Here is an 18,740-nt window from a genome sequence, read left to right on the forward strand (position 1 = left end):
CGCCGATACTATAAATGGGGCAGTAGCCAATAGCTTTCATCTCTTTATTTATTCTGAGCATGCGTGGCACTTTGTCCATCGGATTTGTGTACACACGATCGGAATTTCCGACAACGGATTTTGTTGTCGGAAAATTTTATATCCTGCTCTCAAACTTTGTGTGTCGGAAAATCCGATGGAAAATGTGTGATGGAGCCTACACACGGTCAGAATTTCCGACAACAAGGTCCTATCACACATTTTCCATTGGAAAATCCGACCGTGTGTACAGGGCATTACAGGAGAGAATTTCCCTTCCTAGGGGTAGATTTCATCTCACTTCCTGTTGTCTCCTTCCGTTTGCAAGTAGGAGTCGTTTGTAAGTTGGATGTTTGAAAGTAGGGGCCTGCCCTATATACTCTGCAGAAATTGGGGCCTTAGGTGTTGGTGTTGCCACAACACTGTAATTCCTCACAGTTACTCTTGGTTGGCGCAGAAACGGGCCCTGCTGTGAAATATTAGATCAAGAATTGTAATTACATGTCCCTGTTGAACAGGGGCAGAAAAATTGGGCCTTAGCCACTGGTGCTGGTGCCACAACACTACAACCCCTCACAGATACTCTAGTTGGAGCTCAGAAAATGAGCCCTGCTGAAAAGTATTGCATCAAAAATTATAATTACACTCCCCTGTTAAACAGGGGCTGAAAAATTGGGCCTTAGGCACTGGTGCTGGTGCCACAACACTGCAACCCCTCACAGATACTCTAGTTGGAGGGCAGGAACAAGCCCTGCTGCAAAGTATTGCATCAAAAATTGTAATTACATGCCCCTGTTAAACAGGGGCTGAAAAATTGGGCCTTAGCCACTGGTGGCGGCACCCAGAACCAAAAATATTCTTACAAGCTATCAACATGATCCTTGAGGAGGAAGAGGATAGTCACTCAGCATAACAGGATAGTCACTCAGCATCAGCATAGGCAGTCTTGAAGGGATCTGACATTTAAAAAAAAAAATTTTTCCAGTACATCAGCATCAGGTGCTTGGTAGCTGGTGGTGATCCAAAACTGATTCATTTTTATGAAGGTCAGTCGATCGACCGAGTCGGTGGACAGGCGCACCCTGTGATTGGTTACAAAACCTCCAGCAGCATTGAATGTGCGTTCCGAAAGAACACTGGATGCAGGACAGACCAGTACCTCAATTGCATACTGTGCAAGCTCTGGCCAGTGATCCATCCTCAAGACCCAGTAACCCAGAGGATTTTCGGTGGGAAAGGTGTCCAAGTCAGATCTTGCCCCTAGGTATTCCTGCACCATGTAAAACAGACGCTGGCGATGGTTGCTGGAACCGATCATACCTTGGGGCTGCGGACTAAAATATTGTCTGTACGCATCGGTCAGACGGCCACCTTCTCTGGGAGCGAACTTCTTTCGGAGGAGCAGCAGCTGGGGCAGGGAAATTTTCCTGGTACAATCTGACGTCGGTGTACCAAAAGCAGATTGCCCACAAGTACTTGGCTGTGACACACCTAATTCTACACCTTCATTCCTCTCAGTGCAGGTCTCAGAGAGAACTGAAGGTATAGTGGGGTTGGAGATCTCAGCTGATGAGGAGCAAGGAGAGGTCCTCTTTGTTCTTTGGTGTGGGTCTTTTAGGTACGCTTGCCAACGAACTGCATGGCAGGTCAACATATGTCTGGTCAAGCATGTGGTGCCCAAGCGGGAGATGTTTTGGCCACGCGAGATACGCTTGAGACATATGTTGCAAATAGTAGTGGTGGGATCTGATGCACTCATCTAAAAAAAGGCCCACACCAAAGAACTTTTGGAATAACGCGCAGAGACAGCAACGCCCTGCACATGCGGAGCTTTGCGGTAAGATGCAGTCAGTGTGCTGCCCTTAGGCTGGCCCCTGGAGGGCATCCTGCCTCGTTGGTGATGTACCTCCTCCTCCTCCTCCTCCTCCTCTCTGTTATCAGGCACCCACGTGGAGTCAATGACCTCATCATCCCCTCCCTCCTCATCACTGGAGCAAACCTGGCAGTATGCTGCAGCAGGGGCAACATGACTGCCTGATTGCTGTCCTTCTTGGGCACCCCCTCTGTCTGGGCTCATGTTACTGCCTTCCTCTAGCTGAGTACCATCATCGGAGCCTTCAAAACGCTGGACATCCTCCTGGAGCATGTAACCAATACCGTGGTCAAACAAATAATAATAGGAGGATAGAAGCGGGACTTTGCATGAGGCATGTGGGTGAATATGTTGGACTGAATGGTGAGTGTTGTAGTGTAAGAGATAAAAATGAATGTAATCTCCACAGATGGTCGTATAAGATAGTAATGGTATAAAAGTTTTAATGGCATAGGCACTTGAGCCAAATACAGTCATAAAAGAACACATTTAAGACCATAGTAAAACGTGTAGACAACAGTGTATAAACAAACAAAGTTCATAGATTAGTTGTACAGTTGCAAGAAAACATATACATTGTACAATAAATAGGTGCATCAATAGGTCTAAACTCAACACGTTTCTTGGCTTGAAACCAGTCATCAGTAGTCCGATGCATTTTAACTGTATTAAAACAATAAGGTATCTATTACTGTATGAACAGATGTTTGTAGGAAAGATATACTGAAAATGTGATTTTCTGTATACTCACAAGTTATGCATTAATTAATGATGATCTATGTGTTACAATGCGGTATTTTATCTGGGTCCATAGAGTCTCCCCCGGGGTTGAGGCAGAGAGCACACCCCCCAATGAGCCGTCAGCCACGGCAGCCCAAGTGACACAAGCACCCACGAAACCGGCAGGCAGGGACATCTGGCGAGGCCAAGGAGTGTAGATGAACTGGGGAAAAAATAATAGTGGTAAGGAAGGGTATGTGAGCTGATATGTAAGTGAATAGGTGAAAGCAACATAGCATAGCCCTAAATGTATGAAGAGAAACTGGAACGTAACAGGTATGAGAGTTATTGGTGAGATAGGGTGTATGTACAGCAGTGAACCATTGCTGAGATGGATGAGCCAGAGTGGCAGAATGTGAGGAAAATTACCTGTGTGGTGAGTGCCAAGCCAAACCAGATGTCTGACATGCATGACGGGATTGCAGGGTGCCCGGCCAGAGACTGCCTTTTGTTGCCGCGGGTCAGAGGCGTGCTCCCGCCAACGTCGTGCGCGGGCGTGATGACGTGGTAAAGGGAGGGAAGGGATAGCCAATCAATGCGGCCCCCCACCATCCCATACAGCGCCTAAGCCCGGAGGAGGAAAACCACTGAGCATCCCGTGTGCGGCGGCATGGACGCCGCAGGCGGGATGTAGGGAGCATGACGCCGATGCGCTGAGGCCAGGGCCCGCCCACGTCGTAGACAAGAGGGTGATGGGTCCTGGGCTGGGCACGTCGCAACCCCGGGGAGTGGACAAGACGGATCCCAGCAACACAAGTGTATAGAAAATGAATGGATGACAAGTGTATAAACTGGGAAAAGAAAAAAGGAAGCCAAAGCAACTCGAGAGTGAGTGCAAAAGCAAAAGCAAAAACAGGCATTTCTTTGCCTTGAATAAAAACAATATAACAAAGAAGACAATAAGGCAACATATTCAATCATTGCACAGGATACACTCTCTGTGCAAAGAAATATAAGATATAAAAAACTTTAGCCCTGAATTGAATCAGTATTTGTCTGACTAAAGGAAAGCAACAAAAATAATAAGTAATGACAAATAAAGGTAAAGGTAAAAGTAAAAAATATTAGCCCTGAATTGAATCAGTTATTTGTCTGGCTAAAGGAAAAAAAAAAAAAAAAAAGTAACAAGAAGAACTTTAGCCCTGAATTGAATCAGTGATTATTTGACTAAAGGAAAACAAAATGAACAAAAATGAAAGAAAACAAAAGCAGTTTTAGCCCTGAATTAAATCAGTGTGAGTTTGGCTAAGGGAGGATAGCAGAACCGAGGCAAGAGGAAAATAGTTGCGAAAAGTAAACATATATGTATCAGTTATGGAAAAAACTATGAGACGTAGGGAACAAACCAAGGGCAGAATTGTATTATACTGTGTTGAAACAGTATGATGTAAAGGAAAAGGGGGGAAATTGTGAAGCGATGGATAGGACAGAAGAAAGAGCTGATGATGTATACTGTATAAGATCAATATGCGAGTGCAGTTACAAAGAATGAAAATGTATAAACAAAAGATTGTATATATACGACTCTTGCATTGAGATCAGTCAATGAACAAGGGGAGGACCATAGGTCTCTATGAAATGATTTAATATATAACCAGAAAGGAAAAGAAAGAAAGAGAAAAGAAAGGAAACAGAGACAAGCAATGTATCTAGTGAACAGTGGGATAGGGAATGGGACAAGAAAACAAAGCATGAGTGAAGGGTAAATTGTGGTAAATATGTGTGGGCATGGATAGGTGGAATAATCTGGTCACAAAAAGCGGGTGTATCCCCCGTGGTCAAACAGTTCAGGGGACTCCTCAGGAGGACATGGTGGGGCTAGGGAAGGAGTGACTGATTCCATTGAACCAATGGAAGAGGCTGGGTTGGCTGCTGCTTTGCCAGACAAAGTACCCTGAGCAGGGGTGAGAGAGGGTGAGGAGGATGAGGACGGCTTGGTCATCCACTTGACCAAGTCTTCTGCATGTTGCGGCTCAACACGGCCAGCTGCCGAAAAAAAGGCCAAGCATGTCCCACGGCCATGTGCTGAAGAGGATGCACCGTGTCCACGACCAGCACTGTTGCCTCTAGACACAGAGCCTGCTTGCCCTCTTTTATTGGCTTGTGACTGTCTGCCTCTCCTTGTTGGCCTTCCAGACATACTAATGGCCTGCAGTGAGATGTAGCTGCACTAAGCTGGTATATATATATATTGTAACATCGGGGGTTCATTTAGCTTAAAGGTAGAGCTTACCAGTGAGCCGAGGCCACGCCAGATACGCAGTTTTAAGGGCTTGTAGGCCCACTTTTATTAAAGAAAGAAAATGTCCAATAACAGAAGTGTTGCCCACACAGGGGTTTCAGCTTTCCACAGCAACAATGTAAGTTTAATCAAAAATACCAAGCCACCTGGCTCTCTTCAGCAGCACTGCTGCTCAGACTTATACTTCAGCCCTCTCGGCTCTATAACAGATTTCCTGTACACATGCTTCAGCCCTCTCGGCTCTATAACAGATTTCCTGTACACCCAGTACCTCAGCACTCTTTTCCAGCCCACAGGCTTAGACCCTCTGTCTGCTCTGACAGACAGACCTGTGCAGACATGCACACTTCTCCCTTGCTTGCCTGGACTCCTCGGGAGGGTGGAGCCCAGAACTATGGTCAGGTGTCTACAAATAGCCCAACACACACCTGACCAGTCAATATGCTGGTGGATCTCAAAATCTGGAGAAAGCTGCGAAAGCAGTTTTCTCCAGTCCACATTTATGCTCTGCAGCCTTGCACCAAGCAAATGTGCATATTCTGTGTCCACTTTAACCCCATTTTCATAGTGACAGGGACTCTCACCATTACATATCCCCCCCCTTTGTTTCGATCCGGAGGGAGGAACACCAGCACCCGTCATGGTTGGGACACCTCTGCGCTGGCTGTCAGCCACGTAGGCCCAACCTTTTTTCCGGGTGCGCTTCCAGGTACGTCCCACCCTGGATCTTAACAGGGTCCTACATTTCCCTATACTCAGCCTATTCCCTCTGTCCTTGGGGTTCCTGAGCTCACATTTCTTTTCTGTTGGCCCCCTGCCTTTTCTGCTACTTCCTTCCAACTCAGTTTCCTGATTCTGTAGAGAACCTCCTCCAGACACTACGCCTGATGAGTAACCACCTTTTCCCTCACTGGTACCCGTTTTCCCCATCACAATAGGTCTCTTGGGTTTACCAACTCTTTTGCCTCCCCGCTTCAAGTTTCCTGGTTTCCCAAAACCTCTCTCAGCATTACTGTTCTGAGACTGTAGGGGGCCTATTTTTATGGTGTTTTTAACGGGACTCCTCCTCTTATTTCTGGTACCTGACTCAGCAGTCACTAATTGTTTACCAGGTTTACCTGTACCTTTGGACACCACATTATAATGTACCATTAACACATTACATGATTCATCATTGACAGACATTTTCAAACCAACATTACACCTCTCAATGTTGCACATGTCACCAATGCCTTTTTTTTCAGCATTTGCTAGGGCAGAGTCTGCAGAGGGCACACATACCGGAGGGCCGCCATCACCCACAGGAACCTCACAGGATGTCACCTCCCCTGGGTTCACCCACTCTGCAGACAGCTGTCCTACCACTTGACCTTTAATACCACCTGGATTTCTATCCAAAACCGGAACAGGCGAGCTCTCGTCTGATCCGCGTACCAACCTTATTGCACTTTTTACCCATTTCCCTGTCTCAGGGACCATATCAGGTTTGTCACATAAACCTATTATTGGACTGGTGACCCCAGTCTCTTTAACCACCTCTGTCTGAGCCCCGGTCAGGATTTCTGCTGTTTTCTGGTCCATGCTCGGCCCTTCCATCTCACGTGGTTTTTCCACCGGTGCAGTATACGCGCCCTTCACCGACAACTGACCAGCACCACCCTGGACCATAACCGCAGAAATGCTTCCCATCGGGCTGTTAGGAGGTGAAACCTCAGACATTGACTCATTTTTAGTTTCTCCAAAGCATCTCCCATATACCATTTTTTCAGGAATTAACCCAGCAGCATACCCAGAAGCAACTTTTAACAAGAGTAATACTTTCAAGAATAAACCATTCCTGTCTTGTTCTCCTTTGTTCTGTACAGCCTGCCATTTAGTGCTCCACCTAGTGGTACTCCACAGTACCAGGCCATCTGACTGTGGAGGAGACACCCCAATATAGATTGGCTGTACATCCCAAAGTTTAAGCAGCTCCTTTAATGCTTTGGTTACAGACCAGACCCTTAATCCCAGACCCAAGTCCGTTCTGGGGACTTTCATTACATTGGGAATGCAGAGAGACTCATTGGCTGAGACTTGAGAAGTTGCAATTGTCAAACCAACATCCTCCCAGCTGGAGGTAACCACAGCCTGGTGCTCACCCAGAGCGCTGCCAGGTGCTGGACTCATACCCAACTTCTCAGGTTCAGCATCAGTGAACGGCTCCAGAACATTACCAGTGACAACGTCACTTTGACACTCCATGACAACCTCAGTTTTGTGCATAAAAACCTCATCTATCAGGGAGATAAGATTTTTACTCCAACTATCCCAATCCATTGTTTGTGCGCTCCATTCACCTGTACTCCTCAGAACCGATCCATCCGCCCAAGGGGACACATAACAGATGGGCTCAGGCTCATTACACAAATCATTGTGAATCATGTCAGCCTGTGGTAATACATGTTTTAACACAGAAGGTTGCAATATACCATGTTCACCACCTTGCTCGGCTGGTGCTTCATAAACCTCACACACCTTTGCATTTTTCACAGGTTGTGTTAACCCACCATTTACCTGCACATTTTTAGTACTAGCAGTTTGCACTAACACATTACCATTACACGGTACAGTTCCACACTGTCCCACCAGAGTGACATCGCAGTTGTCCAGGGCAACCTCCGGCTCCAATAAATGAAGTTCCCTGGAGATGTCTAGGGACAACTGTGATGTCTTACTACCAGTTGCTATGGGCAATGGCCCATTTTTGACTACAGCTTTTGCTCTGCAAGAACCTGGGGGTTTCCCAACAGCAATACATTTTCCATAATCATCAACATTGACAGCATTTGTACCTCTTGCAGGCTGTCCTAGCCCACCGCCAACTTGAGACTGGCAGACATTAGACACATCACTATTTTCCTCTTGAGATGCACACACAGGTGCAGGTTTGACTTTAACCCCTGCCTCCCCACTGCACAGGGTACTGCACAGGGACAAGTCACCCTCAAGAACACATTCAGTGGCCCCACTAACTGGGGTCACTCTCACATCATAAGGGACAGTCTTGTAACCAGTCCTTTTATACCGGAAATCAACAGTTCCAGCCACCATTTCATTAAAGACAGTCTTACCCACCGCAGTAGTTGGGGTCACCATCTTCATTTGAGTACGTTGTCTTATGAACCAATCCTCTGCTGCACTTTTACTGGCCAACTCCCCCTGGTGGCCACGGGATGAAACTACAGCAGGCATCTCCCACTGTTTAGCACCACCTGCCGACACAACAGGAAACTCCTTCTTGTTGCTAGGGGTGACTGCAAACATATTTTTACAGGAATCTGGGCCCGCAGATAAAGACCTTTTCTCAGCAATATTATCTCCAGCTGAATTCCAGAACCTAGGACAAGAAAACATGCCACGCCCCAGCTGGCCACATTCCAGGCATGGTACTGGACGACTTTTTCCCAGAGCGCTTCTCTCCTGGCGATTCCCAGCTGGCTGGAACGCACAAGCCTCTTTGCGGGGACGCTGAGCCAAATCTCCTCTGCAGCTTCTCCTGTCCGGCACCACTTTCACTCTCGTCGCCATGGGAGATCGCGCTCTCCCAGCAGAACTTTGCTGGCTCTCTCCAACATGATGTATCGGCTTCTCCTGAAGCCACTTGCCACGATCCTGGTTAGACATACCCCATGGTACACAGACAGCCCGACTGGCTTCCTCTCTGTTGCTACGGGCAACCACTCTTGGTCTCAGCCTTTGATCAGCCTCTCTCTTTGTAAATAGCATGGGCTTCTCTCTGCTGGATCCTGACACGTTGACATTTTTCACAATAGCTACTGTTTTAACTGCAGCAGCGTTACCAGGGGCAACAACACCCCTCTTCCAGTTATGGACATCCAGCCGCTCTCCCCTTACACTGAGGGTTGGCTTTCTTTCCTCTGTAGCTTTGTCCAGCGCTGCCAGGTGCCGTTTGCACCAGTCCACAGCCGATTCAAACACTGGTGGACTTTCCATATTCGCAGTCACTCCACTGCACTTTTGCGGCCTCCAGCAAAAAATGAAGTACTGTCACTTTAGAGCAAGTTGCTTTTCACTTCATGCAAGCTTTCCTCACCTGCACAGTGCACACACAGATTGTGCTGTCTCATGCACACAAACACAGTTCATAGCAGAGAAAAAAAAAATTTGACTTTTCATTCACAGGTACACCACCTGCAACACGCAATGCCTTTTGCCTGGCTGCACTTCCACACACAGCCAATAGTTCCTGACTTGAACTCACTGTGGAGCAAGGACCCGGATTCCACCGGCTTCTGCCCGCATCCAACAACCACTTGTAACATCGGGGGTTCATTTAGCTTAAAGGTAGAGCTTACCAGTGAGCCGAGTCCACGCCAGATACGCTGTTTTAAGGGCTTGTAGGCCCACTTTTATTAAAGAAAGAAAATGTCCAATAACAGAAGTGTTGCCCACACAGGGGTTTCAGCTTTCCACAGCAACAATGTAAGTTTAATCAAAAATACCAAGCCACCTGGCTCTCTTCAGCAGCACTGCTGCTCAGACTTATACTTCAGCCCTCTCGGCTCTATAACAGATTTCCTGTACACATGCTTCAGCCCTCTCGGCTCTATAACAGATTTCCTGTACACATGCTTCAGCCCTCTCGGCTCTATAACAGATTTCCTGTACACCCAGTACCTCAGCACTCTTTTCCAGCCCACAGGCTTAGACCCTCTGTCTGCTCTGACAGACAGACCTGTGCAGACATGCACACTTCTCCCTTGCTTGCCTGGACTCCTCAGGAGGGTGGAGCCCAGAACTATGGTCAGGTGTCTACAAATAGCCCAACACACACCTGACCAGTCAATATGCTGGTGGATCTCAAAATCTGGAGAAAGCTGCGAAAGCAGTTTTCTCCAGTCCACATTTATGCTCTGCAGCCTTGCACCAAGCAAATGTGCATATTCTGTGTCCACTTTAACCCCATTTTCATAGTGACAGGGACTCTCACCATTACAATATATATATATATATATATATACTGATATTGCAGCTAGGAAAATCTACTACCTGCCTGTAGTATTATTAGTATAAGTACATCACTAATCTTCTACAGGTAGCTTTAGCTGAACAATGTGCAGAGGTCGCACTACACTAACTTGTAGCTTTAGCTGACCACTGTGCAGAGGTCGCACTAACACGTAGCTTTAGCTGAACACTAACTAACTCGTAGCTTTAGCTGAACACTGTGCAGAGGACGCACTACACTAACATTTAAATAATGTAGCTGCCTGCGGTAGTGATAGGATCAGGAAAATACCACCAACCTTCTACAGGTAGCTTTAGATAAACACTGTGCAGAGGAAGCACTACACTAACTTGTAAATAATGTAGCTGCCTGCGGTAGAAATAGTGTCAGGAAAACACCAACAACCTTCTACAGGTAGCTTTAGCTGAACACTGTACAGAGGATGCACTACACTAACGTTTAAATAATGTAGCTGCCTGTGGTAGTGATAGGATCAGGAGAACACCACCAACCTTCTACAGGTAGCTTTAGCTGAACACTGTGCAGAGGACGCACTACACTAACGTGTAAATAATGTAGCTGCCTGCGGTAGTGATAGGATCAGAAAAACACCACCAATCTTCTAAAGGTAGCTTTAGTTGAACACTGTGCAGAGGTCGCACTATACTAACTTGTAGCTTTAGCTGAACACTGTGCAGAGGTCGTACTACACTAACTTGTAGCTTTAGCTGAACACTGTGCAGAGGTCGCACTACACTAACTCATAGCTTTAGCTGAACACTGTGCAGAGGTCGCACTACATTAACTTGTAGCTTTAGCTGAACACTGTGTAGAGGTCACACTACACTAACTTGTAGCTTTAGCTGAACACTGTGCAGAGGTCGCACTACACTAACTCGTAGCTTTAGCTGAACACTGTGCAGAGGACCCACTACACTAACGTTTAAATAATGTAGCTGTCTGCGGTATTGATAGGAACAGAAAAACACCAGCAACCTTTTACAGGTAGATTTAGCTTGAACACTGTGCAGAGGTCGCACTACACTAACTTGTAGCTTTAGCTGAACACTGTGCAGAGATCACACTACACTAACATGTAAATAATGTAGCTGCCTGCGGTAGTGATAGGATCAGAAAAATGCCACCAATCTTCTACAGGTAGCTTTAGCTGAACACTGTGCAGAGGTCGCACTACACTAACTTGTAGTTTTAGCTGAACACTGTGCGGAGGTCGCACTACACTAACTCGTAGCTTTAGCTGAACGCTGTGCAGAGGTCGCACTACATTAACTTGTAGGTTTAGCTGAACACTGTGTAGAGGTCACACTACACTAACTTGTTGCTTTAGCTGAACACTGTGCAGAGGTCGCACTACACTAACTCGTAGCTTTAGCTGAACACTGTGCAGAGGACCCACTACACTAACGTTTAAATAATGTAGCTGCCTGCGGTATTGATAGGAACAGGAAAACACCAGCAACCTTCTACAGGTAGATTTAGCTTGAACACTATGCAGAGGTCGCATTACACTAACTTGTAGATTTAGCTGAACACTGTGCAGAGTTCACACTACACTAACGTGTAAATAATGTAGCTGCCTGTGGTAGTGATAGGATCAGGAAAACACCACCAACCTTCTACAGGTAGCTTTAGCCGAACACTGTGCAGAGGACACACTACATTGATGTTTAAATAAAGTAGCTGCCTGCGGTAGTGATTGGATCAGGAAAACACCACCAACCTTCTACAGGTAGCTTTAGCTGAAAACTGTGTAGAGGACGCAATACATTAACATGTAAATAATGTAGCTGCCTGCGGTAGTGATAGGATCAGAAAAACGCCACCAATCTTCTACAGGTAGCTTTAGCTGAACACTGTGCAGAGGACGCACTACACTAACGTTTAAATAATGTAGCTGCCTGCGGTATTGATAGGAACAGGAGAACACCACCATCCTTTTACAGGTAGCTTTAGGTGAACACTGTGCAGAGGTCGCACTATACTAACTTGTAGCTTTAGCTGAACACTGTGCAGAGGTCGCACTACACTACCTCGTAGCTTTAGCTGAACATTGTGCAGATCTCGCACTACACTAACTTGTAGCTTTAGCTGAACACTGTGTAGAGGTCACACTACACTAACTTGCAGCTTTAGCTGAACACCGTGTAGAGGTCGCACTACACTAACTTGTAGCTTTAGCTGAACACTGTGTAGAGGTCGCACTACACTAACTTGTAGCTTTAGCTGAACACTGTGCAGAGGATGCACTACACTAACGTTTAAGTAATGTAGCTGCCTGCGGTATTGATAGGATCAGGAAAACACCACCATCCTTCTACAGGTAGCTTTAGCTGAACACTGTGCAGAGGTCGCACTTTACTAACTTGTAGCTTTAGCTGAACACTGTGCAGAGGTCATACTACACTAACTTGTAGCTTTAGCTGAAAATTGTGCAGAGCTCGAACTACACTAACTTGTAGCTTTAGCTGAACACTGTGTAGAGGTCGCACTACACTAACTCGTAGCTTTAGCTGAACACTGTGCAGAGGACGCACTACACTAACATTTAAATAATGTAGCTGCCTGCAGTAGTGATAGGATCAGGAAAATACCACCAACCTTCTACAGGTAGCTTTAGATAAACACTGTGCAGAGGAAGCACTACACTAACTTGTAAATAATGTAGCTGTCTGCGGTAGAGATAGTGTCAGGAAAACACCAACAACCTTCTACAGGTAGCTTTAGCTGAACACTGTACAGAGGATGCACTACACTAACGTTTAAATAATGTAGCTGCCTGTGGTAGTGATAGGATCAGGAAAACACCACCAACCTTCTACAGGTAGCTTTAGCTGAACACTGTGCAGAGGACGCACTACACTAACGTGTAAATAATGTAGCTGCCTGCGGTAGTGATAGGATCAGAAAAACACCACCAATCTTCTAAAGGTAGCTTTAGTTGAACACTGTGCAGAGGTCGCACTACATTAACTTGTAGCTTTAGCTGAACACTGTGTAGAGGTCACACTACACTAACTTGTAGCTTTAGCTGAACACTGTGCAGAGGTCGCACTACACTAACTCGTAGCTTTAGCTGAACACTGTGCAGAGGACCCACTACACTAACGTTTAAATAATGTAGCTGTCTGCGGTATTGATAGAAACAGGAAAACCTTCTACAGGTAGATTTAGCTTGAACACTGTGCAGAGGTCGCACTACACTAACTTGTAGCTTTAGCTGAACACTGTGCAGAGATCACACTACAGAGATAACCTTCTACAGGTAGATTTAGCTTGAACACTGTGCAGAGGTCGCACTACACTAACTTGTAGCTTTAGCTGAACACTGTGCAGAGATCACACTACACTAACATGTAAATAATGTAGCTGCCTGCGGTAGTGATAGGATCAGAAAAACGCCACCAATCTTCTACAGGTAGCTTTAGCTGAACACTGTGCAGAGGTCGCACTACACTAACTTGTAGCTTTGGCTGAACACTGTGCGAAGGGCGCACTACACTAACTCGTAGCTTTAGCTGAACGCTGTGCAGAGGTCGCACTACATTAACTTGTAGCTTTAGCTGAACACTGTGTAGAGGTCACACTACACTAACTTGTTGCTTTAGCTTAACACTGTGCAGAGGTCGCACTACACTAACTCGTAGCTTTAGCTGAACACTGTGCAGAGGACCCACTACACTAACGTTTAAATAATGTAACTGCCTGCGGTATTGATAGGAACAGGAAAACACCAGCAACCTTCTACAGGTAGATTTAGCTTGAACACTATGCAGAGGTCGCATTACACTAACTTGTAGCTTTAGCTGAACACTGTGCAGAGTTCACACTACACTAACGTGTAAATAATGTAGCTGCCTGTGGTAGTGATAGGATCAGGAAAACACCACCAACCTTCTACAGGTAGCTTTAGCCGAACACTGTGCAGAGGACACACTACATTAATGTTTAAATAATGTAGCTGCCTGCGGTAGTGATAGGATCAGGGAAACACCACCAACCTTCTACAGGTAGCTTTAGCTGAAAACTGTGTAGAGGACGCAATACATTAACGTGTAAATAATGTAGCTGCCTGCGGTAGTGATAGGATCAGAAAAACGCCACCAATCTTCTACAGGTAGCTTTAGCTGAACACTGTGCAGAGGATGCACTACACTAACGTTTAAATAATGTAGCTGCCTGCGGTATTGATAGGAACAGGAGAACACCACCATCCTTTTACAGGTAGCTTTAGCTGAACACTGTGCAGAGGTCGCACTATACTAACTTGTAGCTTTAGCTGAACACTGTGCAGAGGTCGCACTACACTACCTCGTAGCTTTAGCTGAACATTGTGCAGAGGTCGCACTACACTAACTTGTAGCTTTAGCTGAACACTGTGTAGAGGTCACACTACACTAACTTGCAGCTTTAACTGAACACTGTGTAGAGGTCGCACTACACTAACTTGTAGCTTTAGCTGAACACTGTGTAGAGGTCGCACTACACTAACTTGTAGCTTTAGCTGAACACTGTGCAGAGGACGCACTACACTAACGTTTAAGTAATGTAGCTGCCTGCGGTATTGATAGGATCAGGAAAACACCACCATCCTTCTACAGGTAGCTTTAGCTGAACACTGTGCAGAGGTCACACTTTACTAACTTGTAGCTTTAGCTGAACACTGTGCAGAGGTCGTACTACACTAACTTGTAGCTTTAGCTGAAAACTGTGCAGAGCTCGAACTACACTAACTTGTAGCTTTAGCTGAACACTGTGTAGAGGTCGCACTACACTAACTCGTAGCTTTAGCTGAACACTGTGCAGAGGACGCACTACACTAACATTTAAATAATGTAGCTGCCTGCAGTAGTGATAGGATCAGGAAAATACCACCAACCTTCTACAGGTAGCTTTAGATAAACACTGTGCAGAGGAAGCACTACACTAACTTGTAAATAATGTAGCTGTCTGCGGTAGAGATAGTGTCAGGAAAACACCAACAACCTTCTACAGGTAGCTTTAGCTGAACACTGTACAGAGGATGCACTACACTAACGTTTAAATAATGTAGCTGCCTGTGGTAGTGATAGGATCAGGAAAACACCACCAACCTTCTACAGGTAGCTTTAGCTGAACACTGTGCAGAGGACGCACTACACTAACGTGTAAATAATGTAGCTGCCTGCGGTAGTGATAGGATCAGAAAAACACCACCAATCTTCTAAAGGTAGCTTTAGTTGAACACTGTGCAGAGGTCGCACTACATTAACTTGTAGCTTTAGCTGAACACTGTGTAGAGGTCACACTACACTAACTTGTAGCTTTAGCTGAACACTGTGCAGAGGTCGCACTACACTAACTCGTAGCTTTAGCTGAACACTGTGCAGAGGACCCACTACACTAACGTTTAAATAATGTAGCTGTCTGCGGTATTGATAGAAACAGGAAAACCTTCTACAGGTAGATTTAGCTTGAACACTGTGCAGAGGTCGCACTACACTAACTTGTAGCTTTAGCTGAACACTGTGCAGAGATCACACTACAGAGATAACCTTCTACAGGTAGATTTAGCTTGAACACTGTGCAGAGGTCGCACTACACTAACTTGTAGCTTTAGCTGAACACTGTGCAGAGATCACACTACACTAACATGTAAATAATGTAGCTGCCTGCGGTAGTGATAGGATCAGAAAAACGCCACCAATCTTCTACAGGTAGCTTTAGCTGAACACTGTGCAGAGGTCGCACTACACTAACTTGTAGCTTTGGCTGAACACTGTGCGAAGGGCGCACTACACTAACTCGTAGCTTTAGCTGAACGCTGTGCAGAGGTCGCACTACATTAACTTGTAGCTTTAGCTGAACACTGTGTAGAGGTCACACTACACTAACTTGTTGCTTTAGCTTAACACTGTGCAGAGGTCGCACTACACTAACTCGTAGCTTTAGCTGAACACTGTGCAGAGGACCCACTACACTAACGTTTAAATAATGTAGCTGCCTGCGGTATTGATAGGAACAGGAAAACACCAGCAACCTTCTACAGGTAGATTTAGCTTGAACACTATGCAGAGGTCGCATTACACTAACTTGTAGCTTTAGCTGAACACTGTGCAGAGTTCACACTACACTAACGTGTAAATAATGTAGCTGCCTGTGGTAGTGATAGGATCAGGAAAACACCACCAACCTTCTACAGGTAGCTTTAGCCGAACACTGTGCAGAGGACACACTACATTAATGTTTAAATAATGTAGCTGCCTGCGGTAGTGATAGGATCAGGGAAACACCACCAACCTTCTACAGGTAGCTTTAGCTGAAAACTGTGTAGAGGACGCAATACATTAACGTGTAAATAATGTAGCTGCCTGCGGTAGTGATAGGATCAGAAAAACGCCACCAATCTTCTACAGGTAGCTTTAGCTGAATACTGTGCAGAGGATGCACTACACTAACGTTTAAATAATGTAGCTGCCTGCGGTATTGATAGGAACAGGAGAACACCACCATCCTTTTACAGGTAGCTTTAGCTGAACACTGTGCAGAGGTCGCACTATACTAACTTGTAGCTTTAGCTGAACACTGTGCAGAGGTCGCACTACACTACCTCGTAGCTTTAGCTGAACATTGTGCAGAGGTCGCACTACACTAACTTGTAGCTTTAGCTGAACACTGTGTAGAGGTCACACTACACTAACTTGCAGCTTTAACTGAACACTGTGTAGAGGTCGCACTACACTAACTTGTAGCTTTAGCTGAACACTGTGTAGAGGTCGCACTACACTAACTTGTAGCTTTAGCTGAACACTGTGCAGAGGACGCACTACACTAACGTTTAAGTAATGTAGCTGCCTGCGGTATTGATAGGATCAGGAAAACACCACCATCCTTCTACAGGTAGCTTTAGCTGAACACTGTGCAGAGGTCGCACTATACTAACTTGTAGCTTTAGCTGAACACTGTGCAGAGGTCGTACTACACTAACTTGTAGCTTTAGCTGAAAACTGTGCAGAGCTCGAACTACACTAACTTGTAGCTTTAGCTGAACACTGTTACGAGGTCGCACTACACTAACTTGTAGCTTTAGCTGAACACTGTGCAGAGGACGCACTACACTAACGTTTAAATAATCTAGCTGCATGCGGTATTGATAGGATCAGGAAAACACCACCAACCTTCTACAGGCAGCCTTAGCTTAAACACTGTGCAGAGGTTGCACTACACTAACTTGTAGCTTTAGCTGAACACTGTGTAGAGGTCACACTACACTAACTTGCAGCTTTAGCTGAACACTGTGTAGAGGTCGCACTACACTAACTTGTAGCTTTAGCTGAACACTGTGTAGAGGTCGCACTACTCTAACTTGTAGCTTTAGCTGAACACTGTGCAGAGGACGCACTACACTAACGTTTAAGTAATGTAGCTGCCTGCGGTATTGATAGGATTTGGAAAACACCACCAACCTTCTACAGGTAGCTTTAGCTTGAACACTGTGCAGAGGTCGCACTACACTAAGTTGTAGGTTTAGCTGAACACTGTGCAGAGGACGCACTACACTAACTTGTAGCTTTAGCTGAAAACTATGCAGAGCTCGAACTACACTAACTTGTAGCTTTAGCTGAACACTGTGTAGAGGTCGCACTACACTAACTTGTAGCTTTAGCTGAACACTGTGCAGAGGACGCACTACACTAACGTTTAAATAATCTAGCTGCATGCGGTGTTGATAGGATCAGGAAAACACCACCAACCTTCTACAGGTAGCTTTAGCTGAACACTGAGCAGAGGTCGCACTATACTAACTTGTAGCTTTAGCTGAACACTGTGCAGAGGTCGCACTACACTAACTTGTAGCTTTAGCTGAAAACTGTGTAGAGGTCGCACTACACTAACTTGTAGCTTTAGCTGAACACTGTGCAGAGGTCGCACTACATTAGGTCGTAGCTTTAGCTGAGCACTGTGCAGAGGACGCACTACACTAACGTTTAAATAATGTAGCTGCCTGCGGTATTGATAGGATCAGGAAAACACCACCAAACTTCTGCAGGTAGCTTTAGCTGAACACTGCTCAGAGGTCGCTTTACACTAACTTGTAGCTTTAGCTAAACACTGTGCAGAGGTCGCACTACACTAACTTGTAGCTTTAGCTGAACACTGTGCAGAGGTCGCACAACACTTACTCGTAGCTTTAGCTGAACACTGTGCCGAGGACGCACTACACTAACATTTAAATAATGTAGCTGCCTGCAGTATTGATAGGATCAGGAAAACACCACCAACCTTCTAAAGGTAGCTTTAGCTTGAACACTGTGCAGAGGTCGCACTACACTAACTTGTAGCTTTAGCTGAACACTGTGCAGAGGTCGCACTACACTAACTTGTAGCTTTAGCTGAAAACTGTGAAGAGGTCGCACTACACTAACTTGTAGCTTTAGCTGAACACTGTGCAGAGGTCTCACTACACTAACTTGTAATAAATGTAGCTGCCTGCGGTATTGATAGGAACAGGAAAACACCAGCAACCTTCTACAGGTAGATTTAGCTTGAACACTGTGCAGAGGTTGCACTACACTAACTTGTAGCTTTAGCTGAACACTGTGCAGAGATCACACTACACTAACATGTAAATAATGTAGCTGCCTGCGGTAGTGATAGGATCAGAAAAACGCCACCAATCATCTACAGGTAGCTTTAGCTGAACACTGTGCAGAGGTCGCACTACACTAACTTGTAGCTTTAGCTGAACACTGTGCAGAGGTCGCACTACACTAACTTGTAGCTTTAGCTGAACACTGTGCAGAGGTCGCACAACACTT

Source organism: Aquarana catesbeiana, linkage group LG05 (assembly GCF_042186555.1).
Source record: "Aquarana catesbeiana isolate 2022-GZ linkage group LG05, ASM4218655v1, whole genome shotgun sequence".
In the NCBI taxonomy this organism is placed as follows: domain Eukaryota; kingdom Metazoa; phylum Chordata; class Amphibia; order Anura; family Ranidae; genus Aquarana; species Aquarana catesbeiana.